General features: G+C 54.5%; 1 long non-coding RNA gene across 18 annotated transcripts in view; it reads left to right on the top strand.

Annotated features, from left to right (window-relative positions):
* The window catches only part of LOC103791152 (uncharacterized), a 39637-nt gene that overhangs the window by 14612 nt on the left and 12114 nt on the right, over positions 1–12911 (top strand). For all 18 annotated transcript variants that reach the window (XR_013522606.1, XR_013522604.1, XR_013522597.1 and 15 more), the window contains 2 exons: positions 4257–4424; positions 4931–12376. This is a non-coding gene — a long non-coding RNA (uncharacterized LOC103791152). The remainder of the gene's footprint in view (positions 1–4256; positions 4425–4930; positions 12377–12911) is intronic.

Here is a 12911-nt window from a genome sequence, read left to right as displayed (position 1 = left end):
CATGCATGTCACCCATGCCGAGCTCATTTTTGTAGAGACGAGATTTAGTTATGTTGCCCAGGCTGATCTCAAACTCCTGGGCTAAAGCCGTTATTTCACCTGAGCCTCTGAAGTAGCTGGGACTGCAGGTGCACACCACTATGTCTGGCTAATATTGATTTTTATAATTTTGTAGAGGTGGGATCTCACTATGTTGTCCAGGCTAGTTTCAAACTCCAGGCCTTAAATGTTCCTCCTGCCTTGACTTCCCAAAGTGTTGGGGTTATGGGTGGGATCCACCATGCCCAGCAGCCACAAAGATCCTTATAAAAGAAAGAGGTTAGAAGAGTGAGAATTGGAGCAGGAGATGTGTTGGTGGAAGCAGAGTTAGAGAGGGAGATTTGCAGATGTTTCACTTCTGGCTTTGAAGATGGAGTTAAGGGCCATGATCCAAGGAATGGGAGTGGCTTCTAGAAGCTGGAAAAGCCAAGGGAACATTTTAGAGCCTCCAGAAGGAATGCAGCCCTGCTGACACCTCAACTTTAGCCTTAATAGACCTAATTTGGGCTTCTGATTCCCAGAAGTGTAAGTTGGTAGATTTGTGGTGTTTTTAAGGGACTAATATAGGGTAGTTTCTGGCAGCAGCAAGAGGAAATAAACCTGACGCCAAGCATCGTGGGTGATGTTGGTAATCCCAGCACTTTGGGAATCCCGGCAGGAGGATCACTTGAGGCCAGGAGTCCAAGATCAGCCTGGGAAACATAGTGAGACCCTGTCTCTACAAAAAATTAAATTGACTGGGTGTGGTGGCTCACTCCTGTAATCCTAACACTTTGGGAGGCCGAGGATCACCTGAGGTCATGAGTTTGAGACCAGCCTGGTCAACATGGCAAACCCCCATCTCTACTAAAAATACAAAAATCAGCCAGGCATAGAGGCACACACCTGTGATCCCAGCTGCTTGGGGGGCTGAGGCTGAAGAATCACTTGAACCTGGGAGGTGGAGGTTGCAGTGAGCTGGGATTGCACCATTGCACTCCAGCTTGGGCAAGAAGAGTGAAACTCCATTTCAAAATAAAACAAATTAGCCAGGCATGATGGCATGCACCTATCGTTCCAGCTACTAGGAAGTCTTGAGGTGGGAGGATCAGTTGAGCCTAGGAATTCAAGGTTGCAGTGAGCTGTGATTGCAGCACTCCGCTCCAGCCTTGGTGATAAAGTGAGATCTTGTTTAAAAAAAAAAAAAATGAACACGGTGTGAGTGGGGACAGATGGCAATGCTAAATAGAAAGTTCAGGGGTGGCCTCCTAAGTGAAAATTGAGCAAAGACTTGGAGGGGAAGGAGCTGGCCGAGGTGCTGAAAGATGAGCATTGTGGGCAGAAACAACAGAAGAAAGTGTCTGAGGCTCTGGAAGGAGGTCAGTGGAGCAGGAGATGGGGAGAGAATTAGGGGAGGAGGCCATGGAGTTGCTGGGTGGGGATCAGTATAGATCGTGTAAGCCCTGGGAGGTTATTGCTGGGGCTTTGGCTTTTACTGTGAGATGGGAATTGTGGGAGGATTCTGAGCAGAGAGGCGACATGATCTGTCTCCTCATGTAAAAGCATTCTCTGGCTGCTGAGTTGAGAAAGACTGGGAAGATTTGGGTGGAAGCATGGGGGTCAAACTGTGGTAACATCCAGGTGGAAGATGATAGTGGTCCTGACCAGGGTCATGGGGGTGGTGAGAGTTGGTCAGAGGAGAGAAGTAGGGGAGGAGTCCAGGGAGTTGCTAGGTGGGGATCTTCAGTACATGGTAAAGACAGTGAACAGGATTTCCTGACAGACTGGATGTGGGGTGTGAGAGAAGGCAGGGGTCGAGGTTGAGTTTGTTTCTTACTGAATTCTTAAGTAATTTTTAAAAACTCTACTGCCTTTCCCAGTGTTACCAAATATGGGATACTAGATTAAAGAAATCTCTTCAGGTGCAGTGCAGTGGCTCATGTCTGTAGTCCCAGATGTCTGGGAAGCAGAGATGGGAGTATCTTTTAAGGGCAGAAGTTCAAGACCAGCCTGGGCACCATAGCAAGACCTCCTCTCTACAAAAATATTTTTCAAAATTTAATAAAATAAATGTAGCTAGGCATGGTGATGTGTACTTGTAGTCTCAGCTACTCAGGAGGCTGAGGTGGGCAGATCTCTTGAGGTCAGGAGTTTGAGGCCAGCTTGGGCAACATAGCAGGACTCTGCACTCTACAAAAAAAAATAAGAAATTAGCCAGGTATGGTGGCACTCAACTGTAGTACCAGCACTGGGGAGCTGAGGCAGGAAGATGGCTTGAGCCCAGGACATTGAGGCTGCAGTGAGCTATAAGTGCACAGCTGCACTCCAGCCTGGGTGGCAAAGCAGGACCTTGTCTCGCAATACAAATAAAGTAATGAAAAATATCAAGTCAGAGCCTTTTGGCTCTGCAGCCCTTGCAACCCTGGAGCCATGCCGTGGGGTTTTTATCACTGGGAATGAGGAGACCCCTGCCCAGTGTTGTTGCCTGACTAATCAGTGTTTTAAAAAATATGTTAATCGGGCCGGGTGCAGTGACTTACGCCTGCATTCCCAACACTTTGGGAGAATGAGGTGGGTAGATTACCTGAAGTCAAGAGTTCAAGACCAGCTTTGCCAACATGGCAAAACCTTATCTCTACTAAAAAACAAAGATTACTTTGGGAGGCCGAGGCAGATGGATCACAAGGTCAAGATATCGAGACCATCGTGGTCAACAAGGTGAAACCCCGTCTCTACTAAAAATGCAAAAAATTACCTGGGCATGGTGGCACGTGCCTGTAATCCCAGCTGCTCAGGAGGCTGAGGCAGGAGAATTGCCTGAACCCAGGAGGCGGAGGTTGCGGTGAGCCGAGAACGCGCCATTGCACTCCAGCCTGGGTAACAAGAGCAAAACTCCGTCAAAAAAAAAAAAAAAATACGAGACAAAAGAACAAAGATTAGCCAGGCATGGTGGCAGGTGCCTGTAATCCAAGCTACTTCAGAGGCTGAGACAGGAGAATCCTTTGAACCGGGAGGTGGGGCAGAGATTGCAGTGAACCGAGATTACAAGCTTCATTCCAGCCTTGGGAAAAGAGCGAGACTCTGTCTCAAAGAAACAAAAGGATTACTTATATTACTACTTAATAATTTTATTATTGTTTAATATGGAGTTTTGCTCTTGTTACCTAGGCTAGAGTGCAATGGCATGATCTTGACTCACTGCAAACTCTGCCTCCCGGGTATAAGCAGTTCTCCTGCCTCAGTCTCTCAAGCAGCTGGGATTACAGGTGCCTGCCACCACACCTGGCTAATTTTGTATTTCTTAGTAGAGACAGGGTTTCAGCATGTTGGAGGGCTAGTCTCAAACTCTTGACCTCAGGTGATCCACCCACCTCGGCCTCCAAAAGTGCTGGGGTTATAGGCATGAGCCATCTCACCCAACCAGTTTTATTATTAATAGGTAACGAGTAATAAGTATTTTTAAATGTTTGTTTCGTATTAGTTATATTAACATGTAACGTATTTATTATTAATATGTAATTAATAAAAATATTTTTAAAAGTTTGTTTTATTTTTTAACTTTAATGTAATTATTTGTGCAAAGAAAAAATCTTAGAAATCTTACATAAAGTTAAAAAATGTAACGGGATGCTAGACCCCAAAAGATTTAGAAGCATTACTCTGAGAACTTCCAGTTTAAAAATATTCACAGTAAGCCACATACAACTTGCTACGTGATCTATTTTGTTTTCTTTTTTGTTTTAGGATATGGGGTCTCACTCTGTCACCTAGGCTGGAGTGCAGTGGTGCAATCACAGGTCACTGCAGGCTTGCACTCCTGAGCTAAGGATCCTCCTGCCTCAGCCTCCTCAGTAGCTATACATGATGACACCTGGTTAATTTTTAAATGTTTTCATACACATTGGATCTCACTTTGTTGGTCAGGCTGGTGTCAAACTCCTGGCCTCTAGTGACTTTTCCACCCCTGCCTCCCATCCTATAGGCATGATCCACCACAAGGAGCACTTGTTCAATTTTCTAAAAAAATAAAAATTTCTAAAGTAAGCTTGTGGCAGGAAGATAAAAGTAAAAAACAGAAGAATACATTCTAATGATTTATTCCCACATATTCTTTGGAAAGCAAGGACTTTTAGTAGACACATTGTTTACAAAGACAAAGAAACAATGTTTTACAGGTACTTCAACACACACTATAATGTTCTTACTTGTCTGACATCGGTTCTTTTTTGTATTTTTAGTAGAGACGGGGTTTCACCATGTTGACCAGGATGGTCTCGATCTCCTGACCTCGTGATCCAACTGCCTCAGGTCAAGCTCTTCGGGCCCGCCTTGAGCCTTCCGATGACCTGGACAGGCCCAGCTCTTTCCTCCCAGTGGCCTCTGCAGGCCTAGCTTTTGCCTCACAGGTATTCCTTGAACCGGTTTCTACTTGCCTCCTGGTAGCCTTGACAAGCCCAGGTGTTGCCTCACTCTAACCTCATTAGGACCAGCTCACGGTGGCCTCTCCAGACCCAGCATCTGTCCCGTGACAGGCTGTCCAGGCCAAACCTTCTTCTAGTCACCCTCTTCAGGCACAGCTTCTGTCTCACACTGGACTCTTTAGGTACAGCTCATGCCTTTCGGCGGCCTCTTGAGGCCCAGTTCCTGCATCTCTGTGGCCTCTCCGGACTGACAGATTTCTCAAATCTGCCATTCCAGGTCCAACTCCTGCCTCTAGTCGGCCCCAATAGGCTTAAACTCTGCCTCACAGCAGACACCCCAGGCCAAGCGTGTGCCTCACCACAGTGCCCCCAGGCCAAGCTCCTGCCTTTCGGCAGCATCTGCAGGCCCAGCTAATGCCTCCCAATGGCCTGTCTAGGTGAAGCTCATGCATCACAACGGCCATTCTGATCAAGCTTTTACTTTTTGGCAGTGTCTCCAGGCCCAGAACTTCCTTTTGATGTCCAGCTCTTCCTCCCAGTTGCATCTCCAGGACCAACTCCTGCCTGACACCCTCCTTTGGATCAGCTCCTACGCAGCTCTTGGTGGCCTTTGTAGGCCAAAAACTTTCTCAACTCAAGTTCCCCAGCAGAAACTTCTGAGGAACAATGGCTTAAACAGGCATAGCTACTGGATGACAATAGACTCTCCAGGACCAACTCTTACCTCATGAAGGTTTCCCTGGCAAAGCTCTTGCCAGCCTCCCAGCAGCCTTGAGAGGCCCAGCTGCTGCCTGACACTGACTTCATTAGGCCAAGCTCCTACCCACTAGGTGTTCTCTCCAGGCTCAAAACTTCCTCATGTGGGCCCCTTCTGGGCCAGCTCCTGCCTCCCAATGGCCCCCTTGGACGCCGTCGGCCTCCCCAGGAGACCCAGCCTCTGATCTCTCCTGGCGGCATCCTCAGGCTTGGCTCCTACTCCTGGCCATGTCTACAGGCCCATGTCCTGCCTCCCGACAGCCTCTTTTGACTCGGCTCCTGACCAGCTCCCGGTGGCCTGGACAGGCCGAGCTATCACCTGACAATATCCTCTCCGGGGCCAGATCTGGCATCCCTGCAGCCTCCTTATGACGAGCTGCTACCTGCCAACGGCTTCCCCAGGCCAAGATCCTGACTGCCTTCCTGCCTGCATCCTGCCTCCACAGGCCCACTACCTCCCTCACAGTGGCCATTGGGGCCCAGCCCATGCCTGTGGCAAACCTCTCCGGACCCAGCTCTCACCTCACACTGGCCTCGGTCTAGGCCCAGGTCCTCCCTCGCAGCGGCCTTCCTCACCCCAGCTCACCTATCATCGTCCCTCCCAGGCCAGCTCCTGACTCTTGGCAGCCTGTCCAGGCCCGAAGGTTCCTCTCCAGGCCCGGCCCTTGTAGGCCCGGCATCTGCCTGCACCAGGCCCCTCCGGGCCCAGACTCCACCTTTCAGTGGACCCTCCAGGCCCAGCTCATGGCATCACCGTGGCCTCTGCTCAGGCTCAGCTCCTGCCTCTGTGACAGCCTGTATCCACAGGCCCCGCCCCCAGCCTCCCCATGGCCCCATCGGGTCAAGCCGGTGCATCCCGGTGGTCCTCCTGGGGCCAGAATTGGACTGCTGACTTCCTCTCTGGGCCCAGGACATCTTCAGGTAGGCCTCTCAGGGCCCAGCTCCACCTCTCGGCGGCTATGGGCCCAACTTCCAAATTTGCCTCGCAACAACCTCTGTGGACTCGACTCCTGTCCAGCTCCCGACAGCCTTTGTAGGCCCGAAAGCTCAGACTTGACTCAGGCTCTCCAGGCCCAGCTGGCTCATGCCTCACGAGTGGCCTCCCCAGGCTCGGCTCGTGCCCTCCGAGGGCATCTCTAGGCCCCAGACGTTCCCGAGTCGGCTTCTGCAGGCCTGGCTGCTGCTGCCTCCTCCCCCTGGCCTCGGGAGGCACAAGCATTGGGTCCTGAAGTCGGCCTCTCCAGGCCCAGCTCCTACTCTCCTGGCGTCTCCTTCCCATTGGTGGCAAACATCCTCACATGGGTGCCTCCAGGGCCAGCTACTGCCTCCCAATGGCCCCCTGGGGCCCAGCTTCTGCCTCCCCTCGGCCTCTCCGGGAGGTCCGGCCTATGTCTTCCTTCTGGCGGCCTCCGCAGGCCCGGATGCTCCTCCTGGCCTCGTCTACTGGACCACATCCTGCCTCCCGATAGCTGCTTTTCGCTCGGCTCCTGATCAGCTTCCAGTGGCCTTTCTTCTGTAGGCCCGAAGCTTTCTCAAGTGGGGCTTTCCCGGCCTCTGTTCTGCCTCCTGGTGGCCTTGACAGGCCCTGCTACCACCTGACATTGGCCCCTCTGGGCCCAGCTCTGGACTCACCGCAGCCTCCCCAGCACCAGCTGCTGCCTGCTGGTGGCTTCCCCAGACTCAAGATCGTGCCTGCCTGCATTCTGGCTGCATCCACAGGCCCAGCACCTCCCTCACAGTGGCCCATTGGGGCCCAGCTCGTGCCTGTGGCAAACCTCTTTGGACCCAGCTCTTGCCTCACTCTTGGCTTGAGTCTAGGCCCAGGCGCTCCCTCGCAGGGGTCTTCCTCAGCCCAGCTCGCCTATCACGGACTCTTTGAGGCCAGCTCCTGCCTCCCGGCTTCCCCAGGCCCAGCTCCTGCCTGCGCCAGGCCCATACTGGGCCCAGCCTCTGCCTTTCAGTGGACCCTCTGTGGCTTGGCTCCTCCCCAGCTCCTGGAGGCCTTTGTAGGCCCAAAAGCTCAGGCCCTCGACTCAGGCTCTCCAGGACTACCCAGCTCATGCCTCACACTGGCCTCTCCAGGCTTAGCTTCTGCCCACCCAGTGTTCCTATAGGCCCCAGATGTCCCAGAGTCAGCTTCTCCAGGCCCGGTTTCGGACTCCTCCTATTGGCTTCTGCAGGCCCAAGCATTGGGTTCTCAATTTGGCCTCTCCAGGCCCAGCTCCAGTTCTCCTGGTGTCTCCTCCCCATGGGTGCAAACGTCGTCACGTGGGTTCTTCTAGGGCCAGCTCATGCCTCCCAAAGGCCCCCTGGGCTTACTCCTGCCTCCCATCAGCCTCTCCTGAAGGCCCAGCATCTGCCTCTGTACTGGCGGCCTCTCAAGGCCTGGATCCTCCTCCTGGCCACGTCTACGGGCCCAAGTTTTGCCCCCGGCAGCCTCTTTTTTTTTTTTTTTTTTTAAAGAGATGGAGTTTTGCTCTTTTTTCCCAGGTGCAGGTACAATGACGTGATCTCGGCTCACCTCAACCTCCGCCTTTTGGGTTTAGGCAATTCTCCTTCCTCAGCCTCCTGAGTAGCTGGAGTTACAGGCACACGCCACCATACCCAGCTAATTTCTTTTTCTTTTTGTTTTGAGACAGAGTTTCGCTCTTGTTACCCAGGCTGGAGTAGAATGGTGCGATCTTGGCTCACCGCAACCTCTGCCTCCTGGGTTCAGGCAATTCTCCTGCCTCAGCCTCCTGAGTCACTGGGATTACAGGCACATGCTACCGTACCCAGCTAATTTTTTTTTTTTTTTTTTTTGAGACAGAGTTTTGCTCTTGTTGCCCAGGCTGGAGTGCAATGGCACGATCTTGGCTCACAGCAAAGTCTGCCTCCTGGGTTCAGGCAGTTCTTTTGCCTCAGCCTGCTGAGTAACTGGGATTACAGGCACACACCACCATGGCCAACTAATTTTTTTTGTTTTTGAGACGGAGTTTTGCTCTTGTTTCCCAGGCTGGAGTGCAATGGCATGATCTCAGCTCACTGCAACCTCTCCCTCCTGGGTTCAGGCAATTCTCCTGCCTCAGCCTGCTGAGTAGCTGGGATGACAGGCACGCACCACCATGCCCAGCTAATTTTTTGTAGTTTTAGTAGAGACGGGGTTTCACCATGTTGACCAGGATGGTCTCGATCTCCTTGACCTCGTGATGCACCTGCCTCGGCCTCCCAACGTGTTGGGATTACAGGCGTAAGCTACTGTGCCTGGTCCCCAGCAGCGTCTTTTGGCTTGGCTCCTGGCCAGCACCCGGAGTCGTTTTGTCTGTTGGCCCAAAGCTTCCTCAGTGTCCCTTCTGTTGAGGCCACCGGGAGGCAGAAGGGACGCCCAGAAGGCCCCACCTGAGGAAGCTTTGGGCCGACAGACGAAAGGCCTCTGGGAGCTGGCCAGTAGTCGAGCCAAAAGAGGCTGCCAGGGGCAAAACTTGGGCCTGTAGATGTAACCAGGAGGAGGTGCCAGGCCTGGTGTGGCTGCCAGTAGGGAGGCAGAGGCTGGGGCTCCTGGAGAGGCCACCTGATGGGAATCAGGACCTGGGTTCCAGGGGCCACTGGGATGCCAGAGCTGGCCCCGGAGGGGACCATGTGATGATGTATTGTGCCCACGTTGGGGGGTGCCGCCGGGAGGGCAGGAGCTGGACCTGCAGATGCGGACGTCATGACCCGGTGCTTGGGCCTCCTGAGGCCAGCAGGAGGACAAAGCAGGACTGGGCCTCAGGGCTGAGCTCTGGAGTCCCCCCAGCTTCCCCAGCCCCAGCTGCTGCCTGCTGGCTGCTTCCGCAGGCCAAGATCTTGCCTGCCTGCCTGCATCCCGGCTGCATCCACAGGCCCAGTGCCTCCCTCACACTGGCCAGTTGAGGCTCAATTCATGCCTTTGCAGGACGTCTCTGGAGCCAGCTCTCGCCTGGTGCTGGCCTTGAGTCTGGACCCAAGTCCTCCCTCGCACCAGCCTTTCTTGGCCCAGCTCGCCTCTCATAAACTCTCTGGCCAGCTCCTGCCTCCCACCGGCCTGTCCAGGCCCGAAGCTTCCTCCGGGCCCTGCCTCTCCAGGCCTGGCTTTTGCCTGTGCTAGGCCCCTCCGGGCCCAGCCTCCGCCTCTCAGTGGACCCTCCAGAACCATCTTGTGGCCTCATCGTGGCCTCTCCTCAGCCCAGCTCCTGCCTCTGTGGCAGCCTGTCTTCACAGGCTCAGCTTGTAGCCTCCCAGTGGCCCCAGGCGGCCCTTCCATGCCCAGCGTTGGCCTTCTGGCATCCTCTCCTTGTCCAGAGTGTCTTCAGGTCAGCCTCTTGGGGCCCAGCCCCTCCTTCCGGCGGCTTCTAAGGGCCAACCTTCCAATCTCACCTCGCAGCAACCTTTGTGGACTCTGCTCCTCCCCAGCTCCCGGAGGCCTCTGTAGGCCCGAAAGCTCAGGCCCGTGACTCAGGCTCTCAAGACTACCCAGCTCATGCCTCACGCTGGCCTCTCCGGGCTCAGCTTCTGCCCAGCCAGGGTTCCTACAGGTTTCAGATGTCCCAGAGTCGGCTTCTCCAGGCCCGGGTCCGGACTCCTCCTATTGGCTTCTACAGGCCCAAGCATTGGGTTCTCAATTCGGCCTCTCCAGGCCCAGCTCCAGTTCTCCTGGCATCTCCTCCCCATGGGTGCAAAACATTGTCACATGGGCCCGTCTAGGGCCAGCTCATGCTTCCCAAAGGCTCCCTGGGCTTAGCTCCTGCCTCCCATCAGCCTCTCCTGGAGCCCCGTCCTCTGCCTCCATGCTGGCGGCCTCTCCAGGCCTGGATCCTCCTCTTGGCCATGTCTACGGGCCCAAGTTTTGCCCCTGGCAGCCTCTTTTTTTTTTTTTGAGATGGAGTTTTTCTCTTGTTACCCAGGCGTGAGTGCAATGACCTGATCTGGGCTCACCTCAACCTTTGCCTCTTGGGTTTAGGCAGTTCTCCTGCCTCAGCCTCCTGAGTAGCTGGGATTACAGGCATGCACCACCATGCCCAGCTAATTTTTTGTATTTTTTTTTTTTTTTTGAGACCTATTTTCGCTCTTGTTACCCAGGCTGGAGTGGAATGGTGTGATCTCGGCTCACCACAACCTCCGCCTTTTGGGTTCAGGCAATTCTCCTTCCTCAGCCTCCTGAGTAGCTGGGATTTCAGGCACCCGCCACTCTGCCCAGCTAATTTTTTTTTTGGTTTTTTTGAGATGGAGTTTTGCTCTTGTTGCCCAGGCTGGAGTGCAATGGCATGATCTCGGTTCACCACAATGTTTGCCTCCTGGGTTCAGGCAATTCTCCTGCCTCAGCCTCCTCAGTAGCTGGGATTACAGGCATGCACCACCATGCCCAGCTAATTTTTTGTTTTTTGTTTTTTGTTTTTTTTGAGACCTATTTTCACTCTTGTTACCCAGGCTGAAGTAGAATGGCGTGATCTCGGCTCACCACAACCTCCGCCTTTTGGGTTCAGGCAATTCTTCCTCAGCCTCCTGAGTAGCTGGGATTACAGGCACGGGCCACCATGCTCAGCTAATTTTTTTATTTATATTTTTGAGTTGGAGTTTTGTTCTTGTTGCCCAGGCTGGAGTGCAATGGCATGATCTCGGTTCACCGCAATGTCTGCCTCCTGGGTTCAGGCAATTCTCCTGCCTCAGCCTCCTGAGCAGCTGGGATTACAGGCACGCGCCACCATGCCCAGCTAATTTTTTGTATTTTTAGTAGAGACGGGGCTTCACCATGTTGACCAGGATGGTCTCGATCTCCTGACCTCGTGATCCACCCGTCTCGGCCTCCCAAAGTGCTGGGATTACAGGCGTGAGCCACTGCACCTGGTCCCCAGCAGCGTCTTTTGGCTCGGCTCCTGGCCATCTCCTGGAGGCCTTTCATCTGTCGGCCCAAAGCTTCCTCAGGTGGCACCTTTCGGGCGTCCCTTCTGCCTCCCGGTGGCCTCAACAGAAGGGACACCTAGAAGGCCCCACCTGAGGAAGCTTCGGGTCGACAGACGAAAGGCCGAGCCAAAAGAGGCTGCCTGGCGCAAAACTTGGGCCAGTTGATGTGGCCAGGAGAAGGTTCAGGCCTCGTGAGGCTGCCAGTAGGGAGGCACAGGCTGGGCCTCCTGGAGTGACTGCCTGATGGGAACAGGACCTGGGCCCCATGGGGCCACTGGGATGCAGGACCTAGCCCCGGAGGGGACCACGTGATGATGTATTGCGCCCAGGTTGGGGGGTGCCGCCGGGAGGGCAGGAGCTGGACCTGCAGACGCAGACTTCATGACCCAATGCTTGGGCTTCCCGAGGCCAGCAGGAGGACAAAGCAGGACTGGGCCTCAGGGCTGAGCTCTGGAGTCCCCGCAGCCTCCCCAGCCCCAGCTGCTGCCTGCTGACTGCTTCCGCAGGCCAAGGTCTTGGCTACCTGCATCCTGGCTGCATCCACAGGTCCAGCACCTCCCTCACACTGGCCAGTTGAGGCTCAGTTTGGCCCGAAGCTTCTCAAGTGGGGTTTCTGCCTCCATTCTGCCTACCAGTGGCCTTGACAGGCCCTGCTACCGTCTGACATTGGCCCCTCTGGACCCAGCTCTGGATTCTCTGCAGCCTCCCCAGCACCAGCTGCTGCTTGCTGATAGCTTCCCCACACCGAGATCCTGCCTGCCTGCCTGCATTCTGGCTGCATCCACAGGCCCAGCGTCCCCCTCACAGTGGCTCATTGGAGCCCAGCGCTTTCCTCAAAGTGGCTCATTGGAGCCCAGCGTCCCCCTCACAGTGGCTCATTGGAGCCCAGTGCTTTCCTTACAGTGGCTCATTGGAGCCCAGCGCTTTTCTCACAGTGGCTCATTGGAGCCCAGTGCTTTCCTTACAGTGGCTCATTGGAGCCCAGTGCTTCCCTCACAGTGGCCCATTGGGGCCCAGCTCATGCCTGTGGCAAACCTCTCCGGACCCAGCTCTCGCCTCACTCTTGCCTTGAGTCTAGGCTCAGGCGCTCCCTCGCAGGGGTCTTCCTGAGCCCAGCTCGCCTATCACAGACTCTCCCGAGCCAGCTCCTGCCTCCCGGCGGCCTGTCCAGGCCCAAAGCTTCCTCTCCGTGGCCACATGGGGCCAATCTGATGCCTCCCGGTGGCCCTCCCGGGCCCAGCATTGGCCTGATGGCATCCTCTCTGGGCCCAGAACGTCTTCAGGTAGGTGTTTTGGGGCCCAGCTCCTTTTCTTGGCCATGTCTACAGGCTCAACTTTTGAATTTTCCTTGCAGCAACCTCTGGGGACTCGGTTCCTCCCCAGCCCCTGGCAGCCTGTATAGGCCCGAAAGCTCAGGCCCTCTGTCTGATCACAGCTCAAAGGGGGGAAAGGAACTAATGTTCTCAGGCTCTGGTCACCTAATTCCTGCCCTCCTTTGCAGGGTGGGTCCCAGGGATACAACCCACACTGGCTGTTTGTTCACTTGCTAGCGCCACCTGGCAGGTTCCTCCCTTGGGCAGACTGATTCAGGTGCTTCCCTTTTCTGATTTCCTGGCTTGAAGCCGGCGCTCTGCAGCTTCACAGTGAAGCTCAGCCGACAGTACAGAGAGCTCAGGGACCAAGAGGCTGGAAAGTGCCAATGGTGGTTGAGGGTCCTGGCCTGAGTACAAGGACCATTTCGTGATTGTTGTCACCACCACAAAGAGCAGTGTCCATCCCATAGCACAGCCTCAGCTCCACTACTTTTGCTGTGTCCCA

This window comes from Callithrix jacchus, chromosome 9, assembly GCF_049354715.1.
Source record: "Callithrix jacchus isolate 240 chromosome 9, calJac240_pri, whole genome shotgun sequence".
Classification (NCBI taxonomy): domain Eukaryota; kingdom Metazoa; phylum Chordata; class Mammalia; order Primates; family Cebidae; genus Callithrix; species Callithrix jacchus.
Note: the sequence above shows the minus strand (reverse complement) of the source record. Positions and strands in the feature narration are given on the sequence as shown.